The sequence below is a fragment of the Anas acuta genome, chromosome 4 (assembly GCF_963932015.1).
Source record: "Anas acuta chromosome 4, bAnaAcu1.1, whole genome shotgun sequence".
NCBI classification, from domain to species: Eukaryota; Metazoa; Chordata; class Aves; order Anseriformes; family Anatidae; genus Anas; species Anas acuta.
In genome coordinates this window covers 59,689,575-59,712,543 of record NC_088982.1, presented here as the reverse complement: position 1 = coordinate 59,712,543, position 22,969 = coordinate 59,689,575, and the positions used below count along the sequence as shown (strand labels likewise).

The following is a 22,969-nucleotide window of genomic DNA, read 5'->3' as shown; positions in this document are numbered from 1 at the left end:
AAGGGGAGGAGCTAAAGAGGACGATGCAAGGTAGAGAGGTCTGCAGAGTCCTCTAAGATAGGAATTCCTACTTTGCTGTACTACAGACAAGCAAAGATATAGGAATTGTTACAGAGATTTCAGGAAGAATTATGGAGTTAAGCCTGTTGAACCAGGTCCTAGTTGAACCATTCCCTATATAAACATATGAAATGGTATCACCCTTTTCTTGCCCTGGCTACTGTGCTTCTGAGCATATTTACTCTGTACCCTCCAAGATCTTCCTACATACTGCCAATACCACTGCCAATAACTCAAACCCTTTGAGTGTACTAACATGCAAAACCAATGATTTTCAACACATTGTTTTTAGCAAGCACCGTTGGTTTCCTAACTTCCTAATTTAAGCAATCCTTAGACACAAAAGCCAAATGAGTCAAGGTAAAGCCCCTTATGCTACTGAATGACATGTTAAGAGTGTCATAAGTTTACTTAAGACATGAAAAAAAGAACAAAACAAACAAACAAAACTATATTCTAAAACCTTTTGTAATGTGTATTAAAAGAAAGTTAAGTAGTGATAAAATTACACTAAACTATTATATTGACAATCCTAATTTCAATGTAATACATTTAAGTGATCTCTAAAAAGCTACAAATATATTTTTTTTTCCATTGTATTTGTAGGAAATTAAAAATAAAACACTGTGGTTCAGATTTTGGTCATAATCCTGATTAATTAAAACAAATAGAGCCACACTAACACAAATAAATAAATAAATAAATAAATAATGGAAGTTCAGGAAGAACAGGATTCTGTATTGTGTGACATTTATTTATTTCTTTATTTAAGAGACCATTTTGAAAAATATCTTGAAGCTTTTTAAAGAACAGGCTTCTTTATAAGTTTTATTTCAAGATTTATAATACAACAGGAAGAAAAAGTGCTTCTTCAATCATTCTATTTATAAATACACACTTTTTCTGGCTGACAGTTCACTTAGAGTTCTGCAATTTCAGATCAAGCAAAACATTTATCAGAAAGAATAATTCTTATTTTATACTCAAATAAAACAATTACTACTTTCTATACTTAAAAAAATATTTCAAAGTATCCTATAAAAAGCGTTATTAATTTTAAATTCCTTAAAGGCAGTCACAACCGTATGCATTATATTTTTGAAAAGCAATAAACGTGCCTATCAAGATATAACTTCAGGTTATCTTCCTGATAAAACTGAGTCATTTTCTTTCTAAAAATCACCTATTTTTGTTTGCCACCAAAAATATGGAAGCTTGGAGGTATAATATTTATTGTATACATTACGTAAAATTGTACAGCTACCACTAAATAAAGCAATAATTACTATTCAAATGTGTAAGCACCAAGTGTTTTTTTAGAAGGTATAGCCTCATTGGTGTCATTCCTGCTGTGTTTTCAATAATATTGCACAATCTCTAAGCTGTATGTTTTCTTTTGCCATTAGGCATAATTATTTTCTGCCAATGCTTTTTAAGGTTTTCTTTGTTTTACCACTTTCTTCTCTTAACAGGATCATTCCCATGTATCCCTGTTTAAAATCACAGATCCATTTGTGGACTACACAAGGAAAAAACGATAAGCAAGTTTCCAAATGCCAATGTGTGGAAATAATCACTACAGAAATTTAAGATACGGCTTTTTCTAGGGAATGCATGCTCCTTTCATTTTCTATTCTCTTTTATCCTGGTAGCTTTTTCTTTGAAAATCTATGTTTCCAGGCAATAACAAGGGCATGAAGTTATTTTCTGCAAATTGTGCAGTTCTAGCAGTCTTTGTTTCTCTTAAGCATCTCTGCTGAAATGGCAGTATAAGAATTTTCCTATTACACATCAAAGTGTTAAGTAGTTCTAATACATGCAGAGGCCACAATGGTATGTGTCACTAAGTACCATTGCACTAGGTGTTCTCCTTCAGCTGCCTACCTGACACAGATCCTATTAACACTGTTAAAGAGTAACAAGAAGCTCCTTAACAGTAAGCAGATAGGTACAAAAATAAGAAAAAAAGAAGAAAACTACTGACAAACCGGTAGTAAAGGGGGAGCATTTTAGTTTCTAAATAAAGTTTATAGATATTCATAGCAAGAACTCAGTTCTGCTGTGTGCATTACAGCTATTGGTCTGAAGGCTGCATCCGCTTCATTGTCTTTTCCTTCTTCCAAGCAGGCTTCTCACAGCTCTCCTGTGCCTGAATGCCTTCAAATGTTAGGACCTTCCTATGTAAAGTAATTTCATTCTTTCTGAAAATTTTCATTCTTTTTGTTCTGACAAAGACAATTTTGATTAATACCTGCCGGATGAATTGATTTATGTTCTAGGACACATTTCCTTTTCTCTATAAGCATAGAGTGAGACAAGTCTTAGGTTTTCCTATGACCTTCAGAGGCAGTGCTGGACCTGCTCAAAAGTGACTTGTAGAAGGCAAGATGCAGTAGCTTCAGCTGTGCTCTGGGAACCACCTCACAGCTTCAAGAGGCAGAATAAGATTTCACCTTTTACCCCTTTGCTACAAGGATGGAAAACCTTGTACCTGAACAGCACAGGTAGTGAATTTGGATTGTATTATTTTAACTGTCTGTAGGGTGCTCCACTATGACAGATGCAGCCAGGTTCAACATTAGATCATAAAAAAATGTTTTAAACAATCAGTGCAACTTAACAGTGCGTAGACCAGCTTCCTATCCCACCATTCATCTCATGAAAGAATAGAGGGAGTATTTTTAACTACTAAATCTGTTCTTTCTTGAGAGATGTAAATGTCTTTTTTTTTTTTTTTTTTTTTTTTTTAAAGTGTCAACATTTTGAGTGAAATATTCAGGATTAAGCTTCTGAGCAGTTCCTCTTATCTTTTAAGTGCCCTCATGTTAATTCCAAATTGAAATCAAATCTGCCTTTTTGTACGGTACCAGACTTTATATAATTCATTTGAAGGAAAAAGGAACTTTTTGGCCTTTGGTACTTCTTTATGAAGTAGAAAACTATAATCTTGCAAGATAGCCAAAATTTGGTAACCTATTAGGGCACACTCGATTCCTTGTTCAGATATAAACTTAATCGCTTCTTCCCTACAAAGTGGTTTGAGAAGATCCCCACCTCAAACACTGTGCAGAGCTCTACCCTTAATTCAGGCAGCCTGCTTACAGAATGGCCAGCCTCAGGGGTCTGATTTAAGAAGGTGGGTCAGTCCAACCAGTCACACACCACAGCATCACCAATTCACCAAGACTAAGACTTTGAGAAAGGTTGTTTCTCACACAGTTGTTGGATTATACAACCTTAAGAAATGTGTGTTTTGTTTATTTTTAATTACTGCTCAAAACCTACAGCAGTTTCTTGGTTTTGGTAAAGAAAATAATTGATCAGTTTTGAGTTGTAGAAATATGTCAGACTCATACATTTCTTTTTGCCCTTTAAATATTTACCTGTAAGTCTACACATTGTTTATCTACATGGATAGCATTATTTATTTATTTATTTTTCCACTTTATAAACTTGCCTCTTATGTCCTTGGAGAAATCCTCATAACTCACAGCTCAGAAGAAAACATGCTGAAGCACCTGACAGTCAGGCTGATTTCCTTGCTAATTGATAATCTTGTCACTATTACCAAATATTTAAAAATTCATAGAATGTTAAGATTTCATCTCCATAAACTGATATTTCAGAAACATGATTTTATTTTTTTCAGAAACAGCTTTTGCATCAGTTGATGACCTTCCACACTGTTTCACTCCCACAAACAGCTGATCCATTTAGGCCAATCAGGGATGGCCATTGCATCTGTGTTCATCTAGCCTGGTTCTGGGTTCTACATCACAACAAAATTAATGATGTTGGAACATATTTGAATATGGAATGAGAAGAGAACAAATATAAGCAGGAAGCAAGAAAAGGAAAGGAATAAAAAGGTAAATGCAGAAAGTGATGGGGAGCCAGGCTGTCAAAAAAGAAACATGGATGTGGAAAATGTTATTTTCTAGCACACATACAAGGGGAACAAAGCAGAAACACGAGTCAGAAAGTGACTTCCATCCGAACAAGATCAAGATCCAGACTATTTTGGGAGAACTAAATAGCTCATCAATTTTGCAAGCCTAAATTTATCGGAGTACAGAAAACAAGGTACTTCCAATCATCCGATATATAATTCAGATGCAAGTTTCTCTTCCACATATCCAGATTACAAACATATTTTCTTGCTTAGATGCTTTAAAATACTAAGCCTTTATTATGTAATTAGAATTAATATTAAAATGTTTCATTTTAAACATTTTAATTGATTAAACAAGATTGTTATGAAATTATTTTTTTGCCATGGACATGTGACAAAAATACCAAGCGGAGTTATGACAATCCCAAATGGAAACAAGTAATTTTTACCTGAAAAAGCAGTGTTTTACACAAATTCTATATGAATATTTCATAACCATAATTTCTCTTTATTGCTTTACATCTTTTATTTTTTGTCACTGTTGTGGTTTTTTTGTTTGTTTTACTATGTAAGATGAAGAGCTATACGAAATATTTCAAACCAAGTGGAATGGATGGAAAAGATCTAACATCAAGTATTATTTTTACTCTGATTTTATTATTCCTTTCTTTATTTTTTGGTTGCTTTCTCCTCTCCTCCTGACATCTATGTTTTCATTCTAATCCACTTTTTTTGTCCTTTTCTTTCAATTTTTTTCTTCCTCAGTCTTCTGTTATTTCTTGCTGCCCCTACCTTATACTACTATTTTCAGTTAACCTGTTCCTGAGCCTCTTTCAACTATCATTTAGGCCCTGCAAGAGAGCAAAATCATCTCACAGATGGGAAGAACTGAAGAAAAAAGAACATTTCCCTCACCCCTCTACCCCCAGTCTAAGTGCATCCATAGCTTTCCCAAGAATTAAGGATATTTGTTGAAATTCACTAGTTTAACGCAGAAAAAAATACAGCTATTTTCTGCTTAAACTGTAACTTACTTCAGAACCATCAGTCATGCAGTACGGTTCTTGTGGCCACACTGGAAAATGCGTTATTGAAATTGTAATTTACAGGCAACTACATACTAGGTAAAAACAGATATACTATATACTTGTTAAAGAGTGGGTTTAATCTTTTAGTTCTTACTGCTTATTACAAATGTAAATTCAAAAGAACCAAAGTGAATGTAAACAGTTACTGAAGTCTTGCATCTATAGTCATTGTGTTGGTTTAAGTCAGTGACAAAAAAAACGTGGTAAAAATATCAACTACAGAGAAGTAGGACTAAGTCTCAAGAGATACTTGATGCTAGCATTAATTTAATATAGTCCCTGATTTGACACAGTATGTGGTTCAAAACTGAAATATTTTTCTCTAGTGAAAACTTTCATAGACCAACTTCATTTCAGAGTAGGTTCAGAAGGTGACAAGTAAAGAAGTATGTAATTCTGATTTTCATAATATTAAGGTAAACAAATGAACAGACCCTTTATCCCTCTCCCAAAATTATGAAGCAGAAACGATCTGTTCAAAGTATAAGGAAAAAGTTTTTCTGATAAGACTTTTTACTACCAATTATTTTCAAAATTTTGTATTAATAATTTTTTATTAGTATATATAAAACTATATTGTTCTTAAAACCCAGAGGTTTTCAAAGCATTGGAATCTCTTCTGCACATGTATTACATTAAATGAATGTAAAGTTTCTGCTCTTAGTACATCACAGAACAAAGCAGATGGATGAAAAAAGCTGCTAGACAGGAAACGAAGTCAGAAATACAATATCTTTAGGTTTTCCTAATTTAGAAATTTGTAACAGTCTGTAAGCCAACAACCACAGTTTGGCTTTCAAGTGCTGAAAACATATGTAGCCTATTAATATTTTTTCTAAGTATTTTCAGATTTTCCATTATATATCCAGTATAAACATGTACTTGGAGAAAGAGCTCTTGTACAGTTTTATACAGGATGATTTTTTCATACTCTGGAAAGACTGGAGAGAAGCATAAGGGATATGAGTATCTGTGCACTTCATTATGGCAAGAGAACTGTCTTTTTAAATAAGTTCTTAAAGCTGACATCTCAGTATTTGTAAGGTCTATGTGAAAGTTGTGGAATAAGTATTCTACTTTTAAAGTTTCTCCAAAATTAAGGAATAATGAAGAACAATTTCAAAAAAAGGAACTGCAGGAAATGTTCACTATTCTTTTTGAAAGAAAAGAACTCATCTAAAACCTTAAGATGTTTATAAAATAGTGAACCTCTTTTTTTTTTTCATCTCTAGGTGTTTCTGAGATAAGCTAACTCCAACAGATTGCTTAGATGAAATTAAATAGAAGGCTGCTTATAATTATATATACTTAAATGAATTGTACAAAAGAATACTAAAATACTTCAAACAAACCTACTTGAAGCTCTTTTCTTGTAGTACCTGCCACAAAAGGAAAATGAAATTACAAAATAGAATTTTTTTAAGTTACGTAAAATTATAGAAACGCTCAGGTTGGAAGAGACTGTTCTACTCTGTGATGTAGCCTGGGATGCAGTTGGCCTTCTGGGCTGCAAGCACACATTGCTGGTTTGCGTCAAACCTTTCATTTATCAGAACCCCCAAGCCCTCCTCCAGAGGGTTGCTCTCAATGAGTTTTTCTCCTAGACTGTACTCCTGTTTGGGATTGTCCTGACTTATGTGCAACACCTTGCATGTCTAACACCCTAAAATGTCTTCTAGGGATAGCTTGCAAATGGTTAGCTGACGTGTATGACAAATACATACATTTGGTGTTCCATTCTCAATGTGTTTGATGAAACTCCTGAGGAAGGTGTGATAATTGTTTCAGTAAAAACACAAAATTCAACGTTCTTTTTAAAGAACAGATTTTTCATTTTGTGTGACTTCCACCCCCCCCTTCCTCCCAAAATGACTTGTATCACCATTTCTAAATTTCTTGGAAACCCGTCCAGTCCAATCCACAGTAGAAATGTAATGAAATAATTTGAGCTGAGAAGTATATGGTGTATTTCTGAGTATTAGGTCACCGGTATAGGTGTATGCAGACCCTCTTTACTTTTCTTATTAAGGAAGTTCAATTATCTCATTCCACTTGTTAGTTTGCTTCACTGCTTCAGGGTGAAGCCACACACTACCATGGTCAGTTAAATGAGGAACCTGAACCCAAAACATTCAAGATATTAAAAACAATCTGAAACATAATAAGATATGTATTTTAAAATATGTTACATTGTCTTAGAAAATCTGACCTGAACCAAGCCATTGGTTTGCTTTAAGTCATAAGATGCAAGATAGTCTCCAGGCATTTTCTGATTTTGTAACCTGTGCAGTTTTTGTTGCAGTAGATGATTTTGCAAGCCTATTAGATCTGAATTTAAAAATAACTTCTCCATCCTAAAGTTAGATCACAAAAGCACATGTGGAACAAGCAGTTCTGAACATTTGCTAAAGGTTAAAAAAAATATATATATTTGTACAACATCATCAATAGCTTCCCTTATTTCCACGTAAAGCATACTGATTCCTCAACTTACTTATTTTTATATAGCTAATTTTTAAAGTATCACATGTATGGTCTTTAGTGATCTTAACTACAGAAAAGTAACCTTTAATACTTGTGTTCACTTGGCTTTACCACTGCAATTGCAGTTGGGTTAGAAAGGCCATAAGAATGTATAAGTCTGTTCGCTGTCGTGGTCTTCAATCATGATAAAGCTGGTTGTTAACAGAGGGGGCACTTAACACAATTTTCCATTACCCATTTCTTCTTCGATAAATGTATATCTGACAGAAGAACATTGATAACACTATCAAGTAAATCTTCATACATTAAAAGAATATGCATGTGTGATTTGTCATACATGTTTCAATCAACATGGAAGGCTAATCAGTGTCCATAAAATAATTGTCATCTTTGAAATAGTTGTCTAGTTTCCAATTGAAAAAAATCTTTCTTTTGGCAATCATATTTTATATGATTCTACAATTTTAACATGATCTGGGTGTTCCAGTGCTGCCCCTCCTTTCTCCATCTTTCACAGGGGGGCCTATGAGTAATAGCCATGACACTAAATTATTTCACCTCTCTTTCCCATATACACATTGAATGGGAGCTTTTCCAGTTTCCACGATCTATTTATAGATGGAAATTGTATTTTTTTTTCTGAGGTTTACAAAGAAATAATAACGCAACAAAATGCAAATTATGTATCCGACTTTTAGCAACAACAACAGTGGAATAAGCAGAAGCTGAGAATCTATAGTTGTTCCAGTGCTGTCAGGCTGGTCACTGCAAAGGCAAAGAATGTGTTTCTATGCATACTTATAACACTAATTATCATAGTAAACTGCCACAGTACCTTCCTGCTTAATCTGATTATTTTCCCTTATTCAGATAAGAGTTGCCCATTTTGTTGATGTACCAGATCTTAAGCTTAATCTGAGCACTACTGATTTGTCAAAGACTCTTCCCAGTTGACAGTGCTGTGAAAAATGCAATTATACAAAGCTGATAAAAATTTACTTTTTTTTAAGCAGCAGAAACCATCACACTTATTCACCCTGCATGTAGAAGCCTGTACACAATTATGTCAGGATGTGAAGACATTATAGACAGGCATTGGCAGAAATATTTCCAGGTCTTTAGTGTGTCCAGATTATGATTAGATCACCAATATAGCTTAGAAAGCATGAAAAATGAACGTATTCAACTAGACTAAATTAACAGCTCTTCTCAAAAAGGATTGTAATGAAGTTTTCCTCTTTACCTGATTGATGTTAACTTTAAGTAGCAAGAAGGTCATTCATCTTAAGCAGGAACTGCAGGAAATAAAGTCTGTTATCTTTATAGTTTTGTATCTCTCTTCCTTCAGCAAAAATGATGCACACATACACTAAGAAGACTAAAAGGAAGATGGGGGAACCACATAAAAAGCTACTGGAGATGATAAGAGCTTTAAAGACTAATTTTTATTTTATTTTTATTTTCTACTTCTATCAGCTGCAACACGAAGGAGCAGGCATGACCTCCACAAAACCAGTGACCTAATAACTGCTAAAGCTCTTCCGGAAGATACAATCTTTCTCCCATAAGGGAGTGCCCATCAGAAAGATGAACTGTGCTTGTCTTTCTACTCACAGGACACAGAGCAGGGATTCTTTCCAGTCCAGAGTAAACTGAACTTTCTGCCTCTGGGATTGGAATCTTGGATGTGAAATTAGGAACCGGCAGCCTTAGACTGTGCCAGGAGGATCCAGAGTACGCAATTTATTTTGCTACCAGGTGAGTCTCTCCTAATTCCTCTTGCAAGCTAGCTTCTACGTAATTAAAATCTAAAGAAAAATCTCTAATTTATAATTTAAAATGATAGAAGATTCTGTAAGGATAGATTCATATCAATAAATATATACAACTATACAGAGAGAATATATTTGAATATAGACTACAAAGTTGTCACTAAGGTGGAAAATATAAAATACAGATGCATTTTAGCTGCAATTAAAGCCACACTAATCTTCTGAAAGAAAACTAAAAACCAAAACATGATTTTATGATTTTGAATTTGTTTAGATTAGCAACCTGAGAGTTGCCTGAGAAACTGGGAGTCAAGTTTTATAGGAATAGAGTTGGAAATTTGTGATTGATTTTGTACCTTTTTTTCATTTTCATTGAAAAAATAATAAAAAAGAGTTTAAGAAGTATATCAATAGTAAAGTAGATCTGTAGAAAATTTAACCTGGTGACTTCAGACCTGATACTGAAGATTTTTGCAGAACTGCAAAATACTGTAAAAATACTGGCTAATATCCATCACTAATATCACTTAGAGAGAAAAGCAGATACACTTAGCATGTGGTTAATAGGAAGTCTTTAATTGCCATCATAGAGAAGTCCCTAGGGAACAGAAAAGTCAATGTTTTCCCCTACTGATGGCTGAAAGTTTCAATGGTTGCAGAATTATTACACTATAACAGGTGGGGATCCTCTAAAACAATATTAAGTGGCTTTGTTTCTCTTTCAAATAGTTAGAGTGCTTAATGTCTAATGTGGAGACATGCTGGCCAGATCCATGAACAGAACTGTTCCTACTGTGCCAGAGGCCCTGTGTGGAAGATAGTAGCAAATCCCTACTGACTTCAGCAACAGAAACAGACCTCTTATCTCCACCATTATTGCACATACCAAGTACGCTTTGATTACCTTTTTTCCCCCCCTCCTTTTCTCAATCAGTACCAGTCCCCAGCTACCAACTGAAGCATGGCCCTGATAGAGGGCATTCAGCCTTTAACATCAATAATCAAGTCTTAGCACTTGGCAGCTGCTCTTCTCCCATAGCAGGGAAAGTGGCAATTCAACCAGTGAGTAGCTTATTTGTATTCCTGATGACTGCCTCTCTCTAATGCCATGTCAGTATTTCATAGAAGTTTTATTTATTGACCTATTAGATTAAAATCTTGGTTTATCTTATACTGGTGAACACCTACAGCAAAGAATGAACTCAAATGCTGAAGCAAGTTATGGGGTGGAGATGAATCCTAAGGAGCTTTGGATCTGGGTTTTAAAGGCACTAAATATTTGGAGCAGGATCAGAACATAAATGGTGTTACAGCAGCCTTCCACTAAGCAGCAGAATCTACAGATATTTGGATAATCAACCATGCAAAATTGTTGCACATATTGAATGTATACTGACATAGGCTGACACACAGAAACTTTGAAAAATGGTAAAGCTGCAAAACCAGCCACTCAAAATGTGAAAGATGCTATAAATCAACGCTGTCAGCGCAAAGCTTGCCTCATTTGCAATTTAAAACCTGAAATCATTTCCATCTAGAAGATTTTTGAGATGTCTGCAGAGTTTGGCACCAGAAGTATTAAAATGCATTTCAGAACTTCCTGTTGTGTAAACACAGGATGGATTCTGTAGGAACAGCAAGCTATCACCATGAACTAGCACAGGAAGTGGAGTGAGAAACACTCATACACAGGTTTCAAAGATAGATGGAAAACAGCAAGAATGCATGAGCTTTCATACCACCTATTGGTGGTGTTCCCCAGAGCAGTCAGAATTGGTGTCCTCAAATCTCATGATTTAAACTTTTGTTCTTTCACCTGAATACGTCTCAGCCCGTCTCATTTTTACCAGGCTCTGCTCAAGACCTCCTCACAACTGTTTCTCTGTGCTCTAACTCCTTTAACCATGACTGCCAGTATTGCTCCCTTGCACCTCACCTTTGTCTCCAGCTTCACCTTCATAACCCCTGTTCTATCACATTCTCCTTTCTGTCTTTCATCCAATTTCTCCCATCAGCTTCGTTCTCCTAATTAGTACTATCAAGCTTCTCTTTTCCCTTCTCTGCCTCAGATCCCTGAGGTTATGTCTAAATGAAGAAGTAGCAGAAGATTTATAGGGCAAATCATACTTGTAATCCACACTATGCATATTTTATAACTATATTTCACTTCTCCTGCAAGTATGACTCCAAATAAAGTCATATTTCCTGATGTGAAATCTGTAATATTAACTACACTTGGGTATTTTATAACATGAAGCAATCATTTCCCATGATGTGCTTTTGTTTGACTAGAAAGCATGCCAGTGACAAATTACAGTGAAATAAATAACATCTTTTTGAGATGCATTTTATTATTCCTCCTTTGGTTTGTTTGCTTTATTAAAACTAGAAAAAGACTTTTGCTACTCCCAAACTTGAGACCTACCTGGGGAAAAAAACAGCAGCTTTGATTGATTTACTTAAATACTGATAACAACAGCTCTGAGGTGACAAATTGTTTCTAATAATAATAAAGTTTTGTTAGAGTTGTCATGCAGAGAAAATGCCATCTTAATTTCCTATTAGGATATTTACATGCATGAAAAAGTAGGTCAGTGTTAGCTTACAGTTCCAGCTCAATTTCTTTCTCAAATGTCTGTCACTTGTAATGTATCATTTTGTGTCCTTGTCAGATATTTCACATTCCAGCCTTATCAGAAAATCCTTTTTCACTCTTCACTTCAGTTTAATATATATTTTTTCCTTACTATCTACTCTCATCTTCTTGCTCACTCTATTAGCCTTCATACTTCCACAGCAGCCCTTCTCTTTTGTTTCCTATTTAAATCCCTGCAAATTATATGAAAACAAGAAAATCAGGTGCACTACAGAGGTGTCCCTGTTGTTATCTCCAACTGTTACATTTAAGAAAAAATATATTGAGTGCAGAAATTTTGACTCCTTACTTCATAAAGGAGGTTAACATGCAAGTGTTGAGGAAATCTGGGTTAGAATTTTCATATCATATGCTATGTGTGTATGCTCAAATAGCTCTAGGCTTTACTTTTCACTATTACTAAAGAACAAAATTGATTGTTCAAAAGGTTCTCATTTCTAAGCCTAGCAAGAATGAAGTAAGATTGGTGATATATTTAGGTTACCAAATATACACTTTTTCTTGAAAATCAACATATCCATAGATGATACAGATGGACATAATCATCTGTATGATCTGCCCATGTTACCTTAAAACACTCAGTGCTCATATACTTCTGTTATCAAAAGTTCAAATTTTCTACTTGAGAACATAATGATTTTGAAATTATTTTTTGTCCCAATGTGTGTCAGTTTATTTATTTTTTAATGCTTATATAATTAAATAAATCACATACTACTCCAGAATATTAATTTGCAAGAAGCTAGAAGTTTGGAAGAAATGATTATGCCAAATTGTAATAACTGTGAGGCAGATGAAGCTTCTCTACATAAATAATAAAATATTCAATTAAGAATTCTGCTAATTTTCAAGGAAAATAAAGATGTACATGGTTTATTTGCACGCTTTGTAAATGCTAACATTTATGGAGTTTACAAAAAAATCTGTCCTATTTTGATACCTGGAAACATGTAAAAATCACCTCCATAATAATTTTAAGAACCAAGTCAGACAAGCCCTGTTTAGCGGGAAAAGTTTGAATGCAGTCATCTATGCACTGACCCTACTGCAGACTGCTGAGGAAAGGCAAAAAGAATGTTTAATGAGAGTTTACCAGAGCAAAAGGTGTGGTGTTTTGGACTAAGTGATTAAGCTTCAAGAATCATAGATATCACACAGATCTCCATCAGATTTCTGGATGAAGTTGCTCATTTATTTTGTTTCCATAGTACAGAACATACGTGTCTGTAGTAGCATAGACGCATACACTTGCCTATATTCTCATCTTTCTCCCATACACTTCATAAAACAAACCCCACTTCCCGTATCCACTGAGAAATACTTAAGCATAACTTAAAGATTATACGGTTACACACTGAGAAGTTAGGAAGCACACCAAAGTGAAGTTTGAACTTTCATAGTTTGTGGTAATGGCTATCTCATTACTGCTCTCTGAGGTCTCATGGGCATACTGATAAATTCTAGTTCAGTCAAGGCATAGAAATAATCTTCTATTTAATCTGTTTAGTTTTTCATTCTTTTCATAAGAAAATTAACAGATTAAAACAAATTTAATTTTGTTTGCCAGGGCACTACAGTTCTGTTATATCCAAGGTACCTAGAGGAAATGGGCAAAAAAAAGACCAAACTCTTGCTCTTTCATAGAAAATAATCCCATATAAATTGACTATAATGAATATTGGTTATGAAACGAGTGATATTTTAATGTAAATCTCAGCAATTGAGCTGAGAAGAGTTAAACAGTTCTAAGTTACTGAAGCAAAATTTAAGAAAGTAATTAGGTAAGGAATAAAAATGCTACTTCAAATTTTTGACAGATGCAGCTCACATCTATAGAGATATTCTTTTGGGATTATCTTTTTTAGCCCTGTTTCTTGTACAAGGATGAGAATAAAAACAATTATTTTTGCTGCTTTATACTACAATGATAATCCAGACTGTCAGCTGCTCATTGCGCTACCTTTTTTCAAAATGTGGAATCTGCAAGGTTCTGGTTCCCAACCCTGCTAAAGCTGCCTTCACTTCAACCCCATCTGCTCTACAAGTGCACATTGAATGTTTTTTTTTTTTTTTTCCAGTATTTAAAAAGACCATTTTCAGAAGGCAGCTGCCATTTTCAGGGGATAAGTTTTCTCCTGAATCATCTGTATCGCAACATCATTCTGCTGTTTATATGTTAGCTAAAGGTATGTTTGACACAATTAGGTTAGAAATACTGAATATTTATGCCTATATATTGTATACAGTAAAGGAGACATGGCCTACTAAAACCAAAATATCTTGTTGAGAGTCCAAGATTTTTCAGCTTTGATAATGATATAATCCACAATGTGCTCTCCAAAGGAGTAAGAATACAGAAGACAACAACAGGAAACATGCATTTAAACTTAGGCCATATACTGACTTGTATTTATTGATACGCACATTACTGTAAACATGCCAAAAACATCTGCTGGCAAGCTTTACCAAACTGCCGCAATAACTGCCTACAGCAAGGCTAACATGGGATCTCAACAGGTCCAGGACATCAAAGGGAGACTGTCAAAATAAGTTGAAAGATCTCCAAAGCCCCAGGTTCTGTCTGGAAGTTATTTAATAAGCATCACTACCTCTTCTGGGTCAGCATAAAAGTTAGTTTATGTACCAACCGAGGTGATATCTTTGAGCTTATTCAGTGATCTTTAGGGATTCCATGGCTATTCCCTAAAGGTAAAGGGAAGGAACTCAAAAGAAGAAAGAATCGGGGAAAAATATGATACCATGTCAACTTTAATACAAAAGTATATAAATCAAAAAAGTGTTCATAAGAAAAATGAAATCACTTTTATTAAGCTTCAGCTAATTTATTCTGAGCAAAATGGGGAAGTGAGTCAGAGCTGGGAAATAGAAAATGTGGTAGACCACTAGGCTACTTTGAGGTAGCAGTGTCTGAGTCTTTAGAAGCATTGCATGTGTCTTTTTACTTACCTTTCAAAACTGAAACTTTGAGATTCTTTAAAGAAAAGCACTAAGACAAGAATGAATCATGCTATTAAATATGATTTGAAATGTCTATACTACTTCATTATTTTTCTCAGTGACCATGTTTTCCACCAAGGTGGAAGCATTAGTTAGTAACTAACATAATACGATTACAACAAAAATTGAGCCCAGGTGAAACTATAGCTAATCAAGACAGGGGTGGTTGTTTTTTTTTGTTGTTGCTGTTGTGTTTGTTGTTTTTTTTTTTGTTTTGTTTTTTAGTCTTTGTAAATCCTATTAAATAGTGTGTATACATGTACACACGTATATCACACACACACACATAAACCTGAAATAGATTTTAAAAGACCACGGAATTGAATAAACCTTCTCCTGAACTCCAAATGCCAGCATCAAGTGACAGATTGAAGGATAGTCTTTCCTACCTGGCAGGCAGATCAATAACTTTTTGACAAGAAGCAGATGGCAGAAAGACACCTGAATGCTCTGAACATTCCCCAGGACCACTTTGAGCAAAAAGGAAAGCACAGAATAGCCGAATGTAAACAAGAAATTGCACTATTCAAGTTCAAACCTGGTATCTGCTACAAATCAAGCAAAACAGAAAAGGGGAGAACTACTCTACTTTCACAAATTGCTTCCAAAGTTATCTTGTTACTTGCACATGTTTGTCTACTCTAGCAGGTGCTAGGCAGCTATCAAAAATGAAGTCTTACTTCTTAGCTCTATTATCAGGACAGGTAGTATTAATCACTTGGAGTCTTTGTAAAGAAAACATTATCACAGAAAAAGACTAAGTAGGACTAAGATGTTTGAAAGAAGCCAATTGATCAAATGAATTTTTTTTTTTTTTTTAGCTTTATTACTCTTTGAGTTAAAGAAAAAGAGTCAAACTAATATTGTTTCAGACTTAAGTAAGAAGATGTAAGGATATCCTGGTCAGCAGATTATCTGGTATTTTTTTCTGTACTTTCTCCTTTGATGTTTCCAGACTGTGTATGTACACAGATCTGCCCTGTGGAAATCTTAAATTAGAGCTCAGTTTTCAGTTCCAAAGGCTGTATTTAAACATATTAGGAAGCAGCATTTTTTTTCATACAGTAGTAACGTAGATTCGGTACCCATCTATTCACCCATGGTTATAGAACTGGAAGCTGAATAATTCTAGTTGTTACAACTCTTGGAGACAGCATGACCCACTGCAAATGGTTTCAGATATAGGATACGTTATTTAACTAATGATTACTGAATTTTCAGATAATTTTATCAACAAAAATAAAATGCTGTCATATTCAGTCACACATAGTAAGAATAAAATAGAGAGCTCAGAGGAATGTGGGAGACTAAGAGGTATTTTGGTAATTTGGACAAATCAATATTGACTTCAACAAGAGCTGTCTGTAATACACATCTGGATATCAGAAAATTAGTGCTTCAACATCTAAAAATGCAACTGTCACATTCTTCGCTTTGGTGGCAATGAAGACAATTGCTGAATGCCCAAAACAATATATACACAGGGAAAGTTGAACAACATTGAGATCATTATTATGCCACTACTGTATTTGCCAAAAACATTGAGCTGACACCTGTCAGGTGATACAGGGAATACAATCAGGACAGTTTATGTTACTTTTTTCCTTTTATTTTATAATTATGAGCTTCGTCAAAAGGTTTTGTATGCAAGCTTTGTTTCTAAAATAAATATATTTTTTTTATTTAATTTCTCAAGCAAACGTAGAGAGACAAAGTTACCTTCAAATTGCATGTATTTATAAGAGTGGCAAACTTCAGTTAAAGGATAAAGTTTCTTTCCAGTAATGAATCTCATTAGATTACAGGTAGATGATACCTGGACAACAGGAGAGAGCAAACTCTGCTACAGTACCAAATCCTGGCAACTATATGACAAAGTTTCTCCTTGGAAGGGAGTATTGTAACAAGTTGAGGGCCAGCAGGGTAGAGGCAGCTTTGCAGAAGCTAGAAAGTAGTCCACACAGAGGACAGTCAGACACTGAAACAGATAGCCCAAGGAGGCTGTGCAATTTGTATCCTTGGATATATTGTAAGAATCAGCTGAGCCAAGTGATGTAAACTGGACCTGCTTTGTGTAGGCTGTAGGGAAAAATTTTTGAGTCTCCTTGTGGAAAATATTCCATGTCTGTAAGTTTTTGTTATTCTATTTTCACAAGTCATTTTCTTCAAACCACTTTACTAAGAGAGAAAAGAAAATCTGAGCAGTGAGCAGACAAGCAAAACAGGAGTGAACTTGATGCTCAGAGGTAATCGCTTAATTATCAGAACCAGAACCAGCAGATAAGAAATGTTGATGTTGAAGAAAGTGAAGTAGGGTTTAGTCAGTAGTAATTCTAGTGAGAATTTGCTACTAAGCTCTTAGTAGAATTAATTTTAAAGCCTGATTGAAAGGCAAAAAATGAAAATCATATAAGTAGAGCAGGAAACACTGGAAGTGGAGAAATTGTACAGGAAAGGATGGACATACAGAGTAATCAAGATTCAAAGTGAAATCATGATGCGTTTCTTGTTTGAGATACAAGCAGAGATAAAGCTAGTGGAAAGAGAGCGAGGTCAAATTAATAAGACAACAACTATGCTACAAGAGCGAACTCATGAAAGAAAACAGTCAGTGCCTAGGGTACACATGTGATGGAAGAACAAATTTATTAGAGTTGGCAGTGACTAGTGATAGACTCCAAAAAGATTAAACCAACAAAGACCTCCTTGTGCACATCAGTTTTGCTGCTAAAGTAGTAGATAACATTCATTGAATCAATATGCCGAAGTGATAGTAGAGAAGAAACAAAATCCATGGGTGTTGAGAAGATACAGCTTACATTAGTTAAGGAAATGTCTACTCAACAGAATGAGTTATAGAACATTATTAAAACAATAAACATTCTATAGTTCAGGAGTTTGATATTTAGTACTGCACATGGAGTGTTTTGGTTTTTGTTGTGTGGGGGGTTTTTTGGTAGGTTTTTTGGTTTGCATGCTCTATAGATAGTGACCCAACTGGCTGTAAAATTCTTCTGGCTATTCTAATTTAAGTGCAGGAAGGAATTGAAGTCTCTTAGTCCAGGTGAGGATCAGAAGCAGTTTTAGGGAATAAGACAAGTTATTACATCATAAATAATATTTTTGAGCACGTGACAATAATTCAGGAAATAGGTTTTGTGCATAAATTTTTAATGACAGAGAGCAGATGCATGGCATCAGAGATTAAGACAAGCACCCTCTGTCCAGGATGCTCATAATTGCAACAAATATTCTCTTTTCACAAGCAATGTTGCTTCCTTTTCCTCACCATTCCTCATTCATTGCTACTTACAAAATTTCAGGAATTAAGTCTTACTATCCGATCTTGTATCAAGCCTCTATAGACTAAAATAGCTTTCTAAATTCTTTACTACTGCATCTGACTGAATACCATGCATTGCAGGCTAGCCTCTCTGCAATATTTTCCCCCCTCTATATTTTAATCTTTAAAAAAAGCATTTATCCAGAGTCTCAGAAGTTCATCAAATACTTAAGCACATGTAGTATTTTTATTCAAATATTAGCCTGTGCTGAAAATTCAAACCACTTTCAAGCAGAGAAGTACTAACAAGATGAAGAACCAGAGCTGTACAATATAATAATTAGTACCAGCTCTACTCATTATACATATTATGTACCAAGAGTAGACTTGTACTTTCTTCAAAGATTCAGTCATGAGTCTGCCACTAATGAATGTCTGAGAATATTGAAACGTTTTGGTTAGATCCCTACTTTCCATCATAAAGGGCATATAGGACTTTTTCTCTTCTATTTTTAATGTTCTTGTCCATCCAATGCCAGGAGACTAACCAACAGCCATTCACAAATGGAAAATTTTAATAATAATTACAACAGTAGCCTTTGTACTAGTGGAGCAATCCCCACTTTGTACTAGTGGCAATCTAGTGGAGCTATTTTACACCTTTCACAAGCACCAAGAAGGAACATATAATCAGTATTCTAAACATCGTCTGGTTGCTCTACATCAAGTGCTCCCAGTTCTATAGACACCAATCAAGGGTAGTTGTGATAAATTTAACAACAACAAAAAAAAAAAAGAAAATTGACCACTAGGTTCATATTAATGTAGATTTGCCCAATGCTTTCAAAAGCGTAGCTTCTTTACTGTTATTTAAAAAGATTAAGGTGTGGTATTACATGGGTTTTCACAACAGTAAGGCATCTATCACTAATATGCACGGAAAAAGCTTGTAATTTATCCCTATCTTCTTACAGGAAAGACAAACCCAAGATTTTCCATATAGCTTTTTTGCAACTTTTTCTCTATACTTTTCACATGTAGAATTTGAATCTGAGAAAGACAAACCTCAGCTGGCTTAATGCAGCACATCTATGCTCTCAAACAGAGCAGACTTACATCAGTCAAATATCTTTGAGGTCTTATTTCCTGAGGATGCATACAGCAATTGCCTCTATTTCTTGTTTTTCATTCAGTGTTAAGTATAACTGTCTAAATTTAGGATTATCTGAGACATAGGTAATGTACAGATATGTTAATAAGAAATTGCCATTTTTCTTTGTCATGCCAGCCTGAACAGATAAACACAGTCTTTGGAGGGAGTGAAATTAGAGGATTAGTTCTGTAATCCTTTGTAGAATATTGTTGCTCAGCAGCTTCTTTGTGAACCAGAGAAGGTGACCCTGCTATCACTGAAGCTCATCAAATTTCACTTAATGAGAACTCAAGAGGGTACTGGTGAGAAATATGGTATAGATGGATAACTGGAATGAATTTGATGATACTAGTTGACAAATTGCATTTTGTATTATCCAATTAGTTTGTTATGTTGACATCTTGGAGGAAAACTCTAAGCAAGACATGATTTATACAGAGAAGGCTTTTTTTTTTTTTATTACTTCTCAAGCAGTATTGCTCAATACACACAAGCAAACTTTCAGGTCAGAATGACTTTATCAAAGCTTCTTCCTTTTCTCCAAACTATATCAGTTCTATCAGTCTCTTCCTGAAAGCAATTCCTTTCCTCATACATCACGATATTCGATAATCACAGCACCACTGCAGCAACTGAGGAAAGACTTGCCAAGTATGTAAATGACTAATTCATCCATTCAATGAGACTAAATTCATAAAATGTATTTAGGAAAAAAAGAACTTTTTTTTTCCCCATAGTGATACAGAATCTCAGTCAGTTCAGCTTTAAATTTTCATACGAATTTTCTTGTTTAAAAAAAAAAAGAGAGAAATGTAACTGTAAACAACTTGCAAGAGCAAGTTTGGGTACTCAACATAATGGAGACTGATTCCCTCCCCCCCCCCCCCCCCAATATGGGCATTTTTAAAGTGTTTGTTCTGCTACCAAACCTGTTTATTTGAGGAACTATCTGAGGTGAAGGTGAAGTTTCATTTCATTAAGTCACACACATTGAATTCCCCACCCCATCAGGGCTCATTATGTTGTACATTTAATCTATTAGACATAGCGTTTCTTAAACTGTATTAGGTTGGACTTCCTAACTTGACTACAGACTCTTCATATTACATTTTAATTCTGTGTTCATGTATCAGAACTTAAGCGTCATGGTTGTGATGCTACATGAACAAACCATTTATGTGCTTCTCTCAGACTTGAACACCTACTTTGGTTTCACAGGTATAATTATTTGGAGACTTCAAAAAACTAACAGCCAAAAGGAAATACAACTGTTTTGATATTAAATGATTTTCCATATGAAACCCTGAGTACTGATTTATATTAAACAACATTCCATGATCTTTTCAATTATTTTTCCCCAACACACAAAGAAAACCAAGTTATTTGTGCCCAAAGAAAAGCAGGAAAGAATAAGTCATTGTCTAAATATTTATCAAGCCTAATAGGCTGGACTCAATTTTGAGCAGAAAATGCTTTTGGCTCTCCTGGTACAAGGGTGGCTTTCTGCAGGCACCAGCTGCAGTTCTGAAACCACTTGAAAGGTGTTCCTGCTTTTTGATAACAGCTTATGTGATAAATATGCCAATTAATTGCAGAAACCTGCAAGCAAATCTTCAAACTGATGCCATGCGTAGCCCATAATTGCTTAATAGTACTTTGGCTCAGTTCAGATAAGACTCTTTAAAGACTTCCCCCCTAGTCACAAGAAGTTGGTAGTACAGACAGCATCTCGGTCAGAACAGACAGACTGGAGGGCTACAAGTGCCCTCCTCTGGATGTCTGATGCTACTCCAGTTTATTCAAGGAACAGCACAGATGGCACTGACTTTTGACCAAGTGCCTAAAACACCCCTGTGCTGAAATGATTTACACTGTATATATACACACACACAGTGAAAATGTAAATGTTTATCACGTTTGCTAATGCAATCTACAGACTAAGAGCATCAGCCAAATAATTTAATAATAAAACACCAAACTCTAATTTAAGAGGTTTAGTGTCATTTATAGCTAATTCTTCCTTGAGGATGTTTATTAACTAGTTGAACACAGAAAATTGATCTTTAATACTATCACTTTCAAGTAGGATTTAGATTAAGAATATACCTCCTTCTTTCTCCTTTAAGTCTAAAAATAAGGTTTTGAACTGATTGTCTTATAATATCAACACAGATAATCTATACACAAAGGAAACCATTAGAAAAAAGATGAAAAAACAAAATGTTAATATAGCTTATACATAGCTACCAGTTGACAATGAGGTGAATAAAGATTTTCAATTCCCAGCTGTGCTGAGAACATTCACATGTCTGAGATACATAAAAACACATCAGTGTGTGTCTAAACGTGGATTTAAGATGTTTACTCTAAGTCTAGACACCTGTATTTTGCAATCTGGGCATGTACGTTCACATACATTAGACATTAAATTGTAAGTTGTGCTGCCATGCACAGCATTCACGTTAATGATTACATAGCTATCAGATGGAACATTAGATAGACGGTTTTATGCTGTACTTGCTGTACTCAGAAACACAAACAGTAATACACAAAATGGAAGCAAAACTTAGGACATTGTAAACTGAAGCACTGATTGGATTCCACTTCATGCATCTAAAAAAAAAATAGTTTATATGCCAGAATGGAAAGCTAAGAACAAGCAGGATATTCACATAAGCTTAAAGTGTCCTTCCGTCAAGCTACCTCTCATACTCCCTGTTGGGTGTTTGCAGTATCATTTCATCCACTGAAAGGCAAGTTACGAAACCTGAGAATTCTGTATTTATGCTGAACAAAATGAAATACATGTTATTCAGATCCAGCACAGCATGCACATGTTGCAGCAACTCTTCTGATAGTCATCCATATTAGAAAAACCTATTGCTTGTTTCCAATTCATAGAAGGAAAGGCAGATTAGACTTATCAGTCAGTTAAGGAATGGAGCATCCAAAGTCAAAAAACAAAGGGTGGAATTCAAACTCAGAATTTGACAGTATCACAGATAAACTCAATTGGTCTCACCAAGTGTTTCATAATTTTTCTTCTTGTCTGATATTAACGTGTTTTTCTTCAAGTTGAGAGTCTGGAAATCAACATACACAATGAGAAAGGATATTCTTTCCATCAACACAACCAAGCGATGTGGGGACACCATCCAGTTGTACTGTTCTGTTTCACAGTTCAGTACCTCACGATTTCAAGCTATGAGACTCCATTGCAAAGCAGAATAAACATACTGCAAGTCCCCCATAAAATATATTTCAATATTTTTAAATGCCTCAGCCCAGATAGTCTCACTTTATGGAAAAAAGAGAGCAACTTCTGTAGCTCTGAAATCTATTGCTGGATTTAAATTTGCATTTTTTCCTCATTGACTTAATCAAAGTCACTATTGGCTCATAAGCAGGAAAATGAGTCAAGAGAAGGGGGAATAATCCAACCACCTGAAAAGTAACTGTCAGCTGGAACAGTAAAATTGCTCTAGAAAATCCTAGCCCACAGCACAAAATGTTGCATTAAATAGTCATATCAAGCAAGAAAACAAAACTAGTAGCAGTTACTA

The 22,969-nt window shown here is 34.9% G+C and overlaps 1 protein-coding gene and 1 long non-coding RNA gene across 4 annotated transcripts in view; both read right to left on the bottom strand.

Moving 5' to 3' along the window:
* The window catches only part of SGCZ (sarcoglycan zeta), a 444,923-nt gene that overhangs the window by 387,115 nt on the left and 34,839 nt on the right, over nucleotides 1–22,969 (bottom strand). The gene's annotated exons all lie outside the window — the stretch shown is intronic.
* The window catches only part of LOC137856281 (uncharacterized), an 82,669-nt gene that overhangs the window by 52,080 nt on the left and 7,620 nt on the right, over nucleotides 1–22,969 (bottom strand). Inside the window, exon 2 of one of the 3 annotated variants that reach the window (XR_011096326.1) lies at nucleotides 6,393–6,419. The exons of the other annotated variants lie outside the window; for them this stretch is intronic. This is a non-coding gene — a long non-coding RNA (uncharacterized lncRNA). The remainder of the gene's footprint in view (nucleotides 1–6,392; nucleotides 6,420–22,969) is intronic. 3 annotated transcript variants of the gene reach the window in all.